Genomic DNA, 13971 nt, shown 5'->3' on the forward strand with positions numbered 1-13971 from the left:
CTTCAAAGCTGACTGAACATAAAAGTAGCACAGTTGCTTGGAGAATAGAAAGGCATCATTTGAACTAGCAGTAATTAAAATATGACCTTTCTCATTCTAGAGAAGGGCATTTTCAATCAGTTGATCGATAGACAACATTTTCCTTGTCATTTTCCAACACTGCTGTTTATATAAAAGTACACATTACACTGAAATACAAGGAGCTAGACTGATTTGAGTCATTACAATCAGCAGTTCAACATACAAAATAAAGACAGCACCTTTCCACACCCATTCACATGCCCCTGCAAAACTGATCACATAATTTTACTGCATTTACTGCCATATCAGGCCCCCTTTTTCCCTGCAAGATGGAGTTTAAGATCATAGGAGAGCAGAGGGCTGGGATCATTGTCTGGATTTTGTTTAAGGGGTATAACAGACAGGAAATCTACTATGGAGATAACCCCTGCAAGATACCTGTTCCCTTTCTCCCCTAAAGAATCTGGGAGGAGTTGTTTTGAGAACCTGACACAATTTTACCATAGGATTTATGAAAGAAGAAACTTTATGGTTGAATGAGGTAATTAAGCATTTAGACTGATGAGGAAAATGAGACAGTTGCCAAATCCATTCCGTCATTTTATTACTTTCTCTGCCTTCTCTGAGCTCCTAAGAATAAACACATGCATTTGCAAATGTATAGTTAATAGTGATAGCATTTAATGCTGAGAGGTATTTCACACCAATGATGTTCTTCTGATGACTATCTTATTTCCTAATTATTACACAAAAAGAATAATTTATCATTTAACTTTTTGGCCAACTAGATGAAAAATAAGAGTTACCAAATCCATTCGATCACCCTATTATCACTACCTTCCCCTCTGTGCTTCTGGAAATAAACCAAGACATGTATTTGTAAATATATATTTAATATTCAGGTTGCCTAACCCCAATTAGAAGATAGAAGGCCTTTCCCCCTACACAGTCCAAATCAGAACTAAAATTATTATAGCCATATCTTTACATTCATGAGAATTCTCATATTCCTTTTGTCTCCTATTTTTTTTTATTATGTTATGTTAATCACCATACATCATTAGTTTTTGATGTAGTGTTCCATGATTCATTATTTGCGTATAACACCCAGTACTCCATGCAGAACATGCCCTCTTTAATACCCATCACCAGGCTTACGCATCCTCCCACCCCCCTCCCCTCTAGAACCCTCAGTTTGTTTTTCAGAGTCCATCGTCTCTCATGGTTCATCTCCCCCTCCGATTTCCCCCCCTTCATTCTTCCCCTCCTGCTATCTTCTTTTTTTTTTTTTTTAACATATACTGTATTATTTGTTTCAGAGGTATAGATCTGTGATTCAACAGTCTTGCACAATTCACAGCCCTCACCATAGCACATACCCTCCCCAGTGTCTATCACCCAGCCACCCCATCCCTCCCATCCCACCCCCCACTCCAGCAACCCTCAGTTTGTTTCCTGAGATTAAGAATTCCTCATATCAGTGATGTCATATGATACATGTCTTTATCTGATTGACTTATTTCGCTCAGCATAACACTCTCCAGTTCTACCCACATCATTGCAAATGGCAAGATTTCATTCCTTTTGATGGCTGCATAATATTCCATTGTATATATATACACCACATCTTCTTTATCCATTCATCTGTCGATGGTCATCTTGGCTCTTTCCACAGTTTGGCTATTGTGGACATTGCTGCTATAAACATCGGGGTGCACGTACCCCTTCGGATCCCTACATTTGTATCTTTGGGGTAAATACCCAGTAGTGCAATTGCTGGGTTGTAGGGTAGCTCTATTTTCAACTTTTTGAAGAACCTCCATACCGTTTTCCAGAGTGGCTGCACCAGATTATATTCCCACCAACAGTGTAGGAGGGTTCCCCTTTCTCCACATCCTCTCCAACATCTGTCGTTTCCTGACTTATTAATTTTAGCCATTCTGACTGGTGTGAGGTGGTATCTAATTGAGGTTTTGATTTGGATTTCCCTGATGCCGAGTGATGTTGAGCACTTTTTCATGTGTCTGTTGGCCATTTGGATGTCTTCTTTGGAAAAATGTCTGTTCATGTCTTCTGCCCATTGCTTGATTGGATCCTTTGTTCTTTGGGTGTTGAGTTTGATAAGTTCTTTATAGATTTTGGATACTAGCCCTTTATCTGATATGTCATTTGCAAATATCTTCTCCCATTCTATCGGTTGTCTTTTGGTTTTGTTGACTGTTTCTTTTGCTGTGCAAAAGGTTTTTATCTTGATAAGGTCCCAATAGTTCATTTTTGCCCTTGCTTCCCTTGCCTTTGGCGATGTTTCTAGGAAGTTGCTGTGGCTGAGGTCGAAGAGGTTGCTGCCTGTGTTCTCCTTTAGGATTTTGATGGGACTCCTGTCTCACATTGAGGTCTTTCAACCATTTTGAGTTTATTTTTGTGTGTGGTGTAAGGAAATGGTACAGTTTCATTCTTCTGCATGTGCTGTCCAATTTTCCCAACACCATTTGTTGAAGAGACTGTCTTTTTTCCATTGGATATTCTTTCCTGTTTTGTCGAAGATTAGTTGACCATAGAGTTGAGGGTCCATTTCTGGGCTCTCTATTCTGTTCCATTGATCTCTGTGTCTGTTTTTGTGCCAGTACCATACTGTCTTGATGATGACAGCTTTCTAATAGAGCTTGAAGTCCGGAATTGTGATGCCACCAGCTTTGCTTTTCTGTCTCCTATTTTTTTATGTCCGTTCTTTGTTCAAAGCCTCTGTTAGACTTTCCTTATGTCTATTTACAAAGTCTAGCAAAGATATGCATAGAAATTGGTATATTACAGTGCTTTCTTAGATACTTCAGTTTTTCACTCTCTTTATTTGATCAGCATAAACCTCATAAGAAGATATACCCTGTCAAGTAGACTTGTATTACAGAAGTCATGAGCACATGATTTCTTTTCCCATAGCTGGCCGTATACTCAGTAGATGTGATCATTCTTGAGACTAAGTTATACTTCTTGGAGGCACTAGGTACACTGATGAATTATGTCTTAAAAATACCAGGTGAGAGTAGGAGAAGAAAGCTTTTACCTTCTTCCCTTCTGTTTTTTTGGCTGGTTTAATAATTAAATTAACATAAAACAGATTAATAAGAGAAAAACAAATCCAATTTCATACATATGGGAGCTTATAAAAATATGAAACTCAAAGAGGTGACCAAAGCAGGCAGCTTTTATATATACCTTTTAGACAAGGAAACAATAGATTTGTGAGGAATTGACAAGACAAAGTAGTTTGGGCTTGGAGTAGTAAATTGATGAAGAACTAACAAGGTTTGTTTATGTAACCTTCTTGGCCCTAAATTCTCTATCTCTGGTAATAGGGACGTATCTCTACCTCCTGGTACAGGAAGGGTACCTTTCACAAGAGAGATTTATTTCCTTCTTTCAGGGGGACAAAGGGCCAGAGTATCCTTGTACCAGCTGCTTCTTAAGTAACTTTAATTCAAAATAATCAATATGCCAAAGTGGCATATTTTGGGGCAGCCTGCCTTGAACCCCATCATAAGCTAATCCAGTACTGCCTGATAGTGTCAGTGCAAACACATTACATTATGTCTTTGTACCTTTGCCAGAAAAAAAGAAATAAATAATATTTACCACTTTTTCCCCTCAAGGGTATTGCAGGAGTTAATAAGCATGCAGAACTTTCAAAGGCAGATATAGTGCTTAGAGTTCTGTGGAGAAAACACTTGTATATAAATGCAATATATCATTATTGTAATATCTCCTAGAGCCTAATGAAATGAACCCAATGCACTCTACAAACATATTTCTTACTTGGGCTACATCCAACTCACCAAATGCAATTAGTACATGAAACTTTGTCATGACCGTAAACAAAACAGCCCAGAATTCTGTATAATATAGGCCATTTTGGACTCTGTCCAGTTAGATAAGGCTTCATTATAATATAAATCTATAGGGCTGATTTTTAGCACCAGGTTGCAATGTGTTATTTAGGACTGCTGAGGGGTGAGCAGAATTTGCCACCCCCAAATATGCCATTTTGGCATAAGGATGATTTTAGGGTGATTATTTTAAGAAACACCAGGCATAGGAAAAGCTCTGAAAATGGAGTAGAAGTTACCCTTTTGTAAAAAACATCTACATTTACGAGGGAAATCCCCATTTGTTAGGGTGTCTCCCTCTGTACCAGGCAGAGAAGGATGACTAAATCTCTATTAACTCTTATCAAAGGAGAAGGCAATGATGTAAATCTGTATAACAATCCTACCTTTGTTTGCTGTGTTTGTCCTGATAGCCTCCCATAACTGGCTCTCCCACCCCCAACATCTTCCTTTGTTTTTAGCTGGAGATGGTATTTAAGGTGGTGGCTTGGGTCATTTTGGGGAGTTATTCAGTTTTCCTGGGTCTCTCTTATGTGTACAGGAGCCATGCATGCCATTAAACTTGTTTTTCTCCTGGGAGTCTCAGCCAAGAACCTAGAAGGGTAGAGAGGAAATTCTTTTTTTCCTCCCCCACACTCCAAACACAAGGAATTTTGTTTGTGTTTCTATTTTGGTTTCGGTTTTGGCTGTTTTTTTCTAAAACAAATTCAAGTTAAATTTTTGAGGCATTTAACACACATCTTACTAATGACTGGATCCAGGTTTCATAAATGTTCTCTTTCCCATCTAAAAATGTTACCCACTCTGCAATCTTCTTTCTCTCCTTCCTTTTAATTTCAAACTTGTGAAAGAATAGTCTTCACCTGTCACTTTCACTTCCTTTCCTCATACTTTTGATTTAAAAAGAGAAATACCCAATTTACAGATTCAGTTTTCTGGAAGGTTACAAATAATGTTATGCATTAATCCAGAATTTTCTTACTTATTTGTTTTAGCATTCGCATTCTCCTTCCTATGCCTTGTTTGCATTTTATAGCATTAATTCAGGTATGCTTCTTGATAACATTCTCCTTCTTTATCTTTCATTATACCTTATTCCTTTCCACTTGGTTCTCATTATTTCTCTCTGCCCTTCCTATTTTTTGTTAAATAATGTCATCTTGAGTAATAACTTCCCAGAGGGCCTAAAATTCTACCCTGTCCAAATCAGAGCTAAAATTATATATAGACTATGTCTTTACCTACATCCATGAGGCTTTGTCTCAAATATTCTTTTTATTATGCCAATTCCTTTCCTTGCACTTCATTATATCTTTCCATTTACGAAGTCTAGCTGAGTGCATGGTGTATAGTGAGCATTCAAGAAATGTTTGTTGAATAAATTGACATTTACTTGATTCCCAGGTCTTTATTATTTCCATTTTTCTGTGTTGCTTGTCCCATTTGGTATCTCAAATTCTATATGCCAATATCATGATATACCTGAGCACTCCATCCTAAACCTCTTTTGTGGGTAGCACTTAGATGTTCTTTTTTTCTCCAGTTAAGTGGAAGCCTCATAACTGGTCACAGATTCTTCTACTCCAAATGTGTCAATGCGTCAAGCCACTTGCATCTGCTCCTGGCTCTCTGCTGTCCTCTAGTGGCTATATGCTGTATCCCCCTGCCTGGAGTATTCTGAACAAGAAAAAATTAAAAAATCTATTTAGAAGTCTAGATAAATATCTAGAATGTTCTGTTCCCACAGACTGAATTAGCTTGGCTGAGCTAAGTAGTAAGAACTGTTGTGACCTATCATGGGAAGACAGATCCAGATCATTATGGGCTTGGAACCCTATTAGTGTTCCTCTCATTGATATTCAAGGCAAGCTGCCCATAGGCGAGAGCCTCCATATCACCCCTTGGTCTTTCAACACCTATGCACTTCTGTGCATTTCAAGATTGCAGTCAGCTAAATCCAAAATATGCCTCCCAAACAAAGTCTCTTTTCAGTGGCTTAGCACAGTTATACATACCTTCTGCTAAAAATGAGGGTAGGGTGCTAAACCTGCAGGGTCCAGGATGATGTTGATAGGAAAGAAAGTTCAATGGAGCCAGTACTTATATGGGATTGAGTAGAACCATCTCAAAATCCTTAAACTGCTATACTTATAAAATTCTGATCAATTATAGGACACAGTCTCAATTAAGAGTGACAGAATTTTAAGCTATGTGTCATGGAAATATTAACTCCCTCTCATACCCTTTTGTTCCAGTGCACATATATGCCAAGTAATGGAATTATGTTAAATTTTGAGGTTTCATTTCTAAATTTAAAAAAAAAAAAATGGAGACAACAGTCTCAATCCTCTATAGCTCAGTTACTGTGGGACTAACTTTAATTAACTTTACTTGGTTTATAAACTGTGTAATTTTATGCAAACAGAAGGGCTAATCAGATGATCATGGACTACAACACATTTACTTATAAGTATTCAGGCAATTATGTATCTCCTTAAACTTGTAGTCATGAGAAACTTGACACAGTAACAAGTAGTAACATTCTTGGATTATTTGACTTACTGAGTTGTAAGATCTCTTTATATATTCTGTGTGCAAATCTTAAAATATATTTATATATGTTATATAAAGAAAACAAAAATATCAGCTACAGAATGGAAGAAATATACATATACTTATATATTTATATCAGTATTATATTATTTATATATTTATATATAAATATTATAATATAATATTACACCTAATAGCAATGGAAAATGTGAAGTTTGCCTTTTTTGTCTTCCAAAGGCATGTGGCAAGGTACAGAAGATCAGAGATACAGGACTCTATGTCTAGAATATCTCTTTCTGAACTGTATTCTTAGAATGTTTATTGGATAGCTGAGAAAAAATATGAAAGCAAAGATATTTCAGTTTGTCCACTATTTGGTCACCTGGGAAGAGACAGTCATTCTGAGTGTCATGTGCCAATATGGAGATGATAATGAAGCAGCTAAAGGATGGATGAGCCTGGGCTGGCATTTCTAAGCTGTCTTGTGCAGTTACATGCCCTGGCATGGACCTAGAAATTACTATATTCTCTGGGAAAGAATGCAAAAAAGTAGCCATATGTCTGGTTACTACTGTGGGGGCAAAGTATCTTGGTCATTAAAGGTTTCTGAGCAGACTACTCTGGGGACCAAATTGGAGTGACAGTCATGGTTCAGGATTCCTCTGGCCTCAATGGAAATGAGTCAGCAGCAAGGGTGAACTTATAGGGTTATGACTGGGTCAGGAGGATAAAGCTCATTAATATACACTAGTAGGATGCTTGTGTATAGGAACAGACTAACCCCACCTCAAGGAATATCTGAGTCCACACAGCCATTGGAGACTAGCCCAAAGACCACTACGAGACAAGGATAGCCATTAATCCTAATCTCACAGTAAGCCCCATACCATGGGGGCCATAAACTTTCTTTTACTCAAAGGTGCCATCTTAAGAAGGAAGAGGCTGGCATAAACAGCTTCATAGGCCTTGCGATTTTAAATCATCTATATATTTTCTCAATACGGGATGATTTGAAACCAAAAGAAACTTAAAAATGAAAAATGGATATCATTATCAGAATATCTAAAGTTTCATTTGCTCCTATTTCCAGTGAGTTCTAGAAGTGAAGCAGATATATTCGCTCTCTATATTGAAGTAGCTTCTAAATTCTAAACACTGCTATACAGCTAGTAAGTGTCAGAACTAGGATTCAAACCAGATCTGTTCTATCACCTATGCACTGAAATTATTTGTATAGGGTTGACCCTATACTGACTATCAGTAAAATATTACTGGGTATTATATAGCTTCAGATAGGCCACAGATCAAATCTTATCACCAATGACATACCAACTACATGCATTAAACGTCTGCTACAACACTGGAGAGAGAGAGATATTTTTGTATACGTATGGAATTCTAGGCCTAACAAATGACTTCATGGTTGAGGGATGTTTTTGTTCAGTAACCAGGTTGTGTCCCATTAAATGGGAAAAACTGAATCATGGGGAGGACCATCATAAACTATCGGTAAGAGCTATATGAAATTTGATGTCTCCTGGAGCAAGTTGGTTTCTGGCTCAAATTCAGTCTCTCTTTTCTTTTAGCATGCCCCAAATGATCCCACAGATCTCCTTTCTGGAGAAATATAGCTATAGGGAGCACATTAGGAAGTAGTAATCTGTGTTAGGTTTCTGATTTACCAAGATGTTCTGGGAAACCACTTAACTTCTCACAGCTGCAAATTCCTTACATGAAAATTTAACACAGACGCTTCTTATAGGTGGTTGGCAATAACTGGTAGAAATCATCTCAAAAATGTTCTGCAAAATCAACGGGAGCTTTAAGCAATATTTTAAATGTGAATAAAGAGTGTGTGTGTGTGTGTGTGTATGTGTGTGTTGAAACAAAATCCATATTGGACAATGGCAAACTACAATGGGAGGAAATTGGTTTTGGAACATAAAAATCTCTCAATCATCACAGGAAGCAAATTCTAAATCTGTTTCACATGACGTACGTGGCAAAAGTACTCTGGAAATCCCTTAGCTCTCTGGAAGGAAATAGTAATCCTGGGTGTCTTTATTAATTGTACTTTGGGGCAACTCTGGTTCTTTTCCAATTGATGGCAAGGTACATGATCTGCATGGTTGAGACTGTTGACTTGTGAGGGAAACCTGCCACTTGGAAAAGCTGCTGAAGTCAGAAACAATCTTGAACCTGGCATGTGCGCTAATATGTAAGAGCAGTCCCAACATGCACACTTCAGTGGGAAGATAAGATCTTAGGCTTTATGATGGGGAAGTGGCCCTTTTGAAAACAGTCTTGGGAGCAAATATTTTTCACTTAATCAGTGTGTCAAGCAAGCAGATGCTAGTGAACTGAGATTTAACATATAAATAACTATTAATTACTTTTGGCAACTTCTACCACCACTAAAAGAGAAGACTCTACTTCAACATCTTACCATAATCTAGTGGCACCAAGCAAGGAATCATCTATTTTAAAAAGTGATGGGGGCATAAAGCCAGTTATTGCCACAATGCGGAAGAATCGACCAAGTAGCTGTTTTTAAAATATCTCATTACTCCTTTTGTCATCATATATACAAACCTATTTCCCAAACATGTTTAATTCTACATTTCTTTCTTGACAAATTTTATATTATTATTCTGTTTTCAAACAGAATTCTTTTTACCAAAGTATAGCTGACATATAGTATTAGTTTCAAGTATATAACATAGTGACTTGATATTTATATCCATTACAAGATGATCACAAGGGTAAGTCTAGTTATCACTGTCACCATACTTACACTATTGTTGACTATATTCCCTATGCTATATATTACCTCTGTGTCTTATTTATTTTATAAGTGGAAGATTGTACCTTTTTATCTCCTTCACCTATTTTGTCTATCCTCCTACCTTCCTCCCTTGTGGCAACCATCAGCTTCCCAACAACACAATTTAAAATGTCATTTCTGGGGGTGCCTGGATGGCTCAGTCAGTTAAGCGTTTGCCTTCAGCTCAGGTCATGATCCCAGGGTCCTGGGATGGAGCCCTGCATCAGGCTCCCTGCTCAGCGGGGAGCCTGCTTCTCCCTCTGCCTGCTGCCTCCCCCTGCTTGTGCTCTCTCTCTGTCTCAAATAAATAAAACTAAAAAAAAAAAAGTCATTTCTGTTTTCCTCACTTCAGCTTTCTGTCAAGGTATTTTTCTGTTCTTACCCACATACTTGGTGGTAATTGGGAATGTAAAATAAAACAGTTTTTAAAACAACAAGGCTTTCATAAAATATGAATTGGTGGTGGAAGACAAGAATGTGGAAGACAAGAATATATAAGAATCTTATGTTGCTGCTGAATTTCCAAGGAGCTGCAGGGGTCTGAGTGGGTGGGTGTGACATTTTTAAAGTGATTAAATACTATGAATGTCCTTGTGAGTTTCATACACTAAAATGATATAATTGTATAAATGAACATTCTATCATAGGGATATTCTTTTGGTTTGCTGAACTTTTGAAGAAGTGGGCACAGAACTGCAAGTCATTCAGCTTACGTGACTTATATACAGTTCTGGTTTCTTGAATTACAAAAGTTATTGAGGCAAAAGTGACCCTTGCATTTTCATTTACCCGATGAGTTTTCAAAGCAGTTTGTTTTGTTTCAGTGAAATATATCTGAATATATGCTTCCCCAAGGGTTAGGAATGTCTGCTATATGCAGTGCATGATCTGCCCTTATGTATGTATTCAAGAATATATGACCTCTTTATCTCTCCATTATATCAAGCACAGAACTTATCTCCCATTGGCACTGTTTTTGAAAAACCTTGTCTTAATATTTCCAAACTAGAGTTCATTTTAACGAACTTCTCATACTGCAGAGGGGTATAAAGAACAGAGATGGAGTCCTGGTAGAAAGCGAACCTCATTAAAGCACAGGCTGAATAGGGAAGCTGGAGGCTTTATTACTGTTGTGATTCAATGCAGTTTAAATACGGCAAACTTAAGTGATATTGCAAGTAAGTAAAAAATGGAAAGACAGCCAAGCGCTCCTTTCAATCTTAGATGTCTCACTGGGTATTTGAGTTAATATAAATTTGAGCACTGTGCATACTTAGGTATAGATTCCAGCAGAAAGAGAATTAAAGCAGCTTTCACTTGGACATAAGTTAGAGGGCTGAAAGGCCCCGATCAACCAACATTCTGGTTCTAATTTTCCCTCAACATTCCTTACCTCCCCAACCTCCTTTTTTAGGTCTTACTAATAACTGTTCTTCATTGATTTTGTTGATACTATGATCTGTTATTGGCTGTTTGCTCATATGTGGTATAGATCTCTGCTACTATAGGAAATGTCAAAAAGAGAGAGAACGCTAAAGAGCAGCATTATGGGTGAAAATGGATTTTCACAAATGTGTGTGTGTGTGTGTGTTTAAGAACATGAGTTGCGAGAGATGGTCAAGGTGTGTGAGGGGGACCAAATGGAACAGGGGCAGAAACAGGGAAACTGAGCAAAGTTGGGATTCCGTGGGGCATGTTCACCAGTGAATGAGCCCATGGATGTGAGAAGACTGGGAAAAGAGAAGGATGTACCTACTCCCTGATAGAAATAAAACAAAGCAAAACAAACATAAAAAGCATGCAGGTTGGTGGTGTTAAGCATTATTATTTAATAATTAGGACTCATACCACAATGGAACACTCTTTCCACAGTACACAGTTTGAAAACCTCTCAGTAAACATCTAGACTAAAAAATGAATGAAAACAGGGCATTTGTAAAGGGAGGATTCCATGTAACATAGAAAATGCCAGCATCACAGAACATGAATGCATCATACGTGAGATCCGGTTACCCACTTATTGATGGGAACAAATATTTCCTGTCGATAATTTATACATATGTGTGTGTATGTCAAAATTATATCTCAATCTATGTAGGCAATTATTCAAATGTGTGTACTTTTAGACTGAATGAATACATATTACTTTAAATATTAAAACTAGAAAACTAATTAGCTCTATTTTTTTAAAGATTTATTTATTTATTTTAGGGGGGGTAGGGGCAGAGGGAGAGGGAGAGGGGGAGTCTGAAGCAGACTCCCTGCTGAGAGCTCATGACCTGAGCCAAAACCCAGAGTCAGACGCTCAGCTGACTGGGCCACCCAGGCACCACCTTATTTTTTTCAAAGTTGGCTCCATGCTCAGCGTGGAACCCAACGTGGGGCTTGAACTCACAGCCCTGAAATCAAGACCTGAGCTAAGATCAAGAGTTGGACACTTAACTGACTGTAATTAGCTCTAATTTTAATTGCTATTTTATATCAGAATCTTAGAGCCTAACATATGCAAAGATTTTTTTCCCAGATAATATGTATGCCCTAATTTATCATTATTCTTGTATCCATTTCTCTCATGACTGAATAAAAAGGCATCCTCTTGCAAAGTGAGAGGTGGGAGCCAGGCAGTGGATAGATGGAGACTAAAATGAACATTGTGGAGCTGGAATTCATGGTCTTGGCATCACAGGGGTTTAGGCAAGTCACTAACTAGTGATGGAAGTATGTGTCACACAAGGAATCTTCTCTGGTTTAGAAATCTGATATACATGGTTGCCAAAACAAAATTATTAATTAGTAGTTACAGGACTGATTTTAGAAACCTAATAAACTATGAAAGAACTTAGAATATAATTTCAGAAGTTTACCAAGAATGCAGTATTGTGTTTAAAGTAATGGCTTTTTGGTATTATGACAAATTGAGTTACCTTGTGGGAATTGATTTAACTCTTTGTGGACTTTCAGGGAAAATAAATGCTGCAAGATAGAGGCCATATTTTGCAAAGATCATCTGGCCAGTTTGTTTGATATGTTGATTAATATGTGGTTGCTTAATATATTGAAAGTCACCTGAGTTTGCATATTTGCCTTTATTGTGGAGTCTTCTAGAATGCATATTAGATCAATTGAATGATGTACTTGGTAAATTCTTATGTGATGCAATTATCTAAAAGTATTCCCCCACATCTCTGTGTTTGGAATTAGCCATGGAAATTAAAATGAAGTGTCTTTCACACAAAATAAATAAAATAAAGATTTTCATAACACTTTCTTATAAACTGAGCAGTTTTCTGAGGAAGAGAGGCTTTAGTTTAGTAAATTAAAGCAGGCGTTAAAAAGATCTGACTGCAAAAGATCTTACAGATCTTTTAGCCTAGCCTCCTCCCTGGTTGATGAGGAATCACAATCTAGAGATAAACAATGACTTGACAAAAACAGAACTCAGTCTTCTAACTTGCAGAGCAATTTTCTTTTGCATTTAACATGCTACCTGATAATCACAGATATTCCAAGACTTATCCTGAATCCCCACCTCTAGAGTTGAGAGCCATTGGTGGACATATGTGAGACGTGGCATCCCCTTCATCATATACAACACTTCTACACTGGGCGAAACAAAATAATAGGATTTGAAGTTAGCTAAGAGTATACTGTTTACTTATTGAAAAGTTGAAATTTAATTTGAATTAAGTAGGAACTAGAGAGAGGGCAAAGGCATTCTAAATTAGCATTTGCTTAGCTTAAATAGACAACTCTGAATATCAAGTAATTTAGTTAGTTCAGCTATTTTAAAATATCAATAAATCAGCTAAAAGCTTTACTAGCTATTAGCAGATAAAAGCTACCAAATCCTCAACTAAAAGAGAAAATAAAGGAAGGACTGAAACAATACAGAAATATTATATTCAGTTAGAAAGCAGTTGAAAATAAAGTTCGATAGGCACTTATTAAAATATACACTTTATTATTTTTCTTTAAATTCTCATCTAGAGTTGGTATCCCATTCACCTTTTGGAGTCTAATTTACTGACAACTATGTTGCTGTTCACATAACTTCTTAAGAGGAAAAAAAATATTTCTTACTAACTGGCCAGTATTGTAAGAGGCCAGCGAATTGCCAAGTTCATATGACTTATCAAGGCAACAGCATCGTTATGTAAGCAGTAAAAAAAGGAATAATAAAGAATATAGGTTAACAAATGTCTACTATGGGTCAAGAGCATGACATGCATTGTAGTTAAATACCAGGCAAGAATAATTTCTAGGTAATTTTCTCAAGGTTTGTAAGTAATAGGATTCAGACTCGGGCCTTCCTGTCTTTGAAAACCCACGTTCTTGGAATCATGTAAATCTAGAGATGTGTGCAAAGTTTCAGAGAAGTTATTATCAGACCTATAGACATCCAACTGCTATTTCCCATGGTGCTGGGAATTCATTTAAAAAGTTTCATCTGGATTAATTTGGGGCTCTTTTATATTTTTTTAGTCTAAATCCATGCCAGAACAATAAGGCCAAATTTATATAATTTATTTCCATAAACTCTTACATGGCAATTACTGTGTATCAGTAACTCTTTTAAATACTTCAGGAATATTCATTTCTGTAATCCTGATAGCACTCCCATGAGGCAGCATTATTATTATCTTTATTTGACTGAGGAGGAACAAGCAAAGAGAAGCTTAGTGATTTACTGCG

Source organism: Mirounga angustirostris, unplaced genomic scaffold (assembly GCF_029215605.1).
Source record: "Mirounga angustirostris isolate CCGP_5_RB_7025 unplaced genomic scaffold, mMirAng1.0.hap1 SCAF_10, whole genome shotgun sequence".
NCBI classification, from domain to species: Eukaryota; Metazoa; Chordata; class Mammalia; order Carnivora; family Phocidae; genus Mirounga; species Mirounga angustirostris.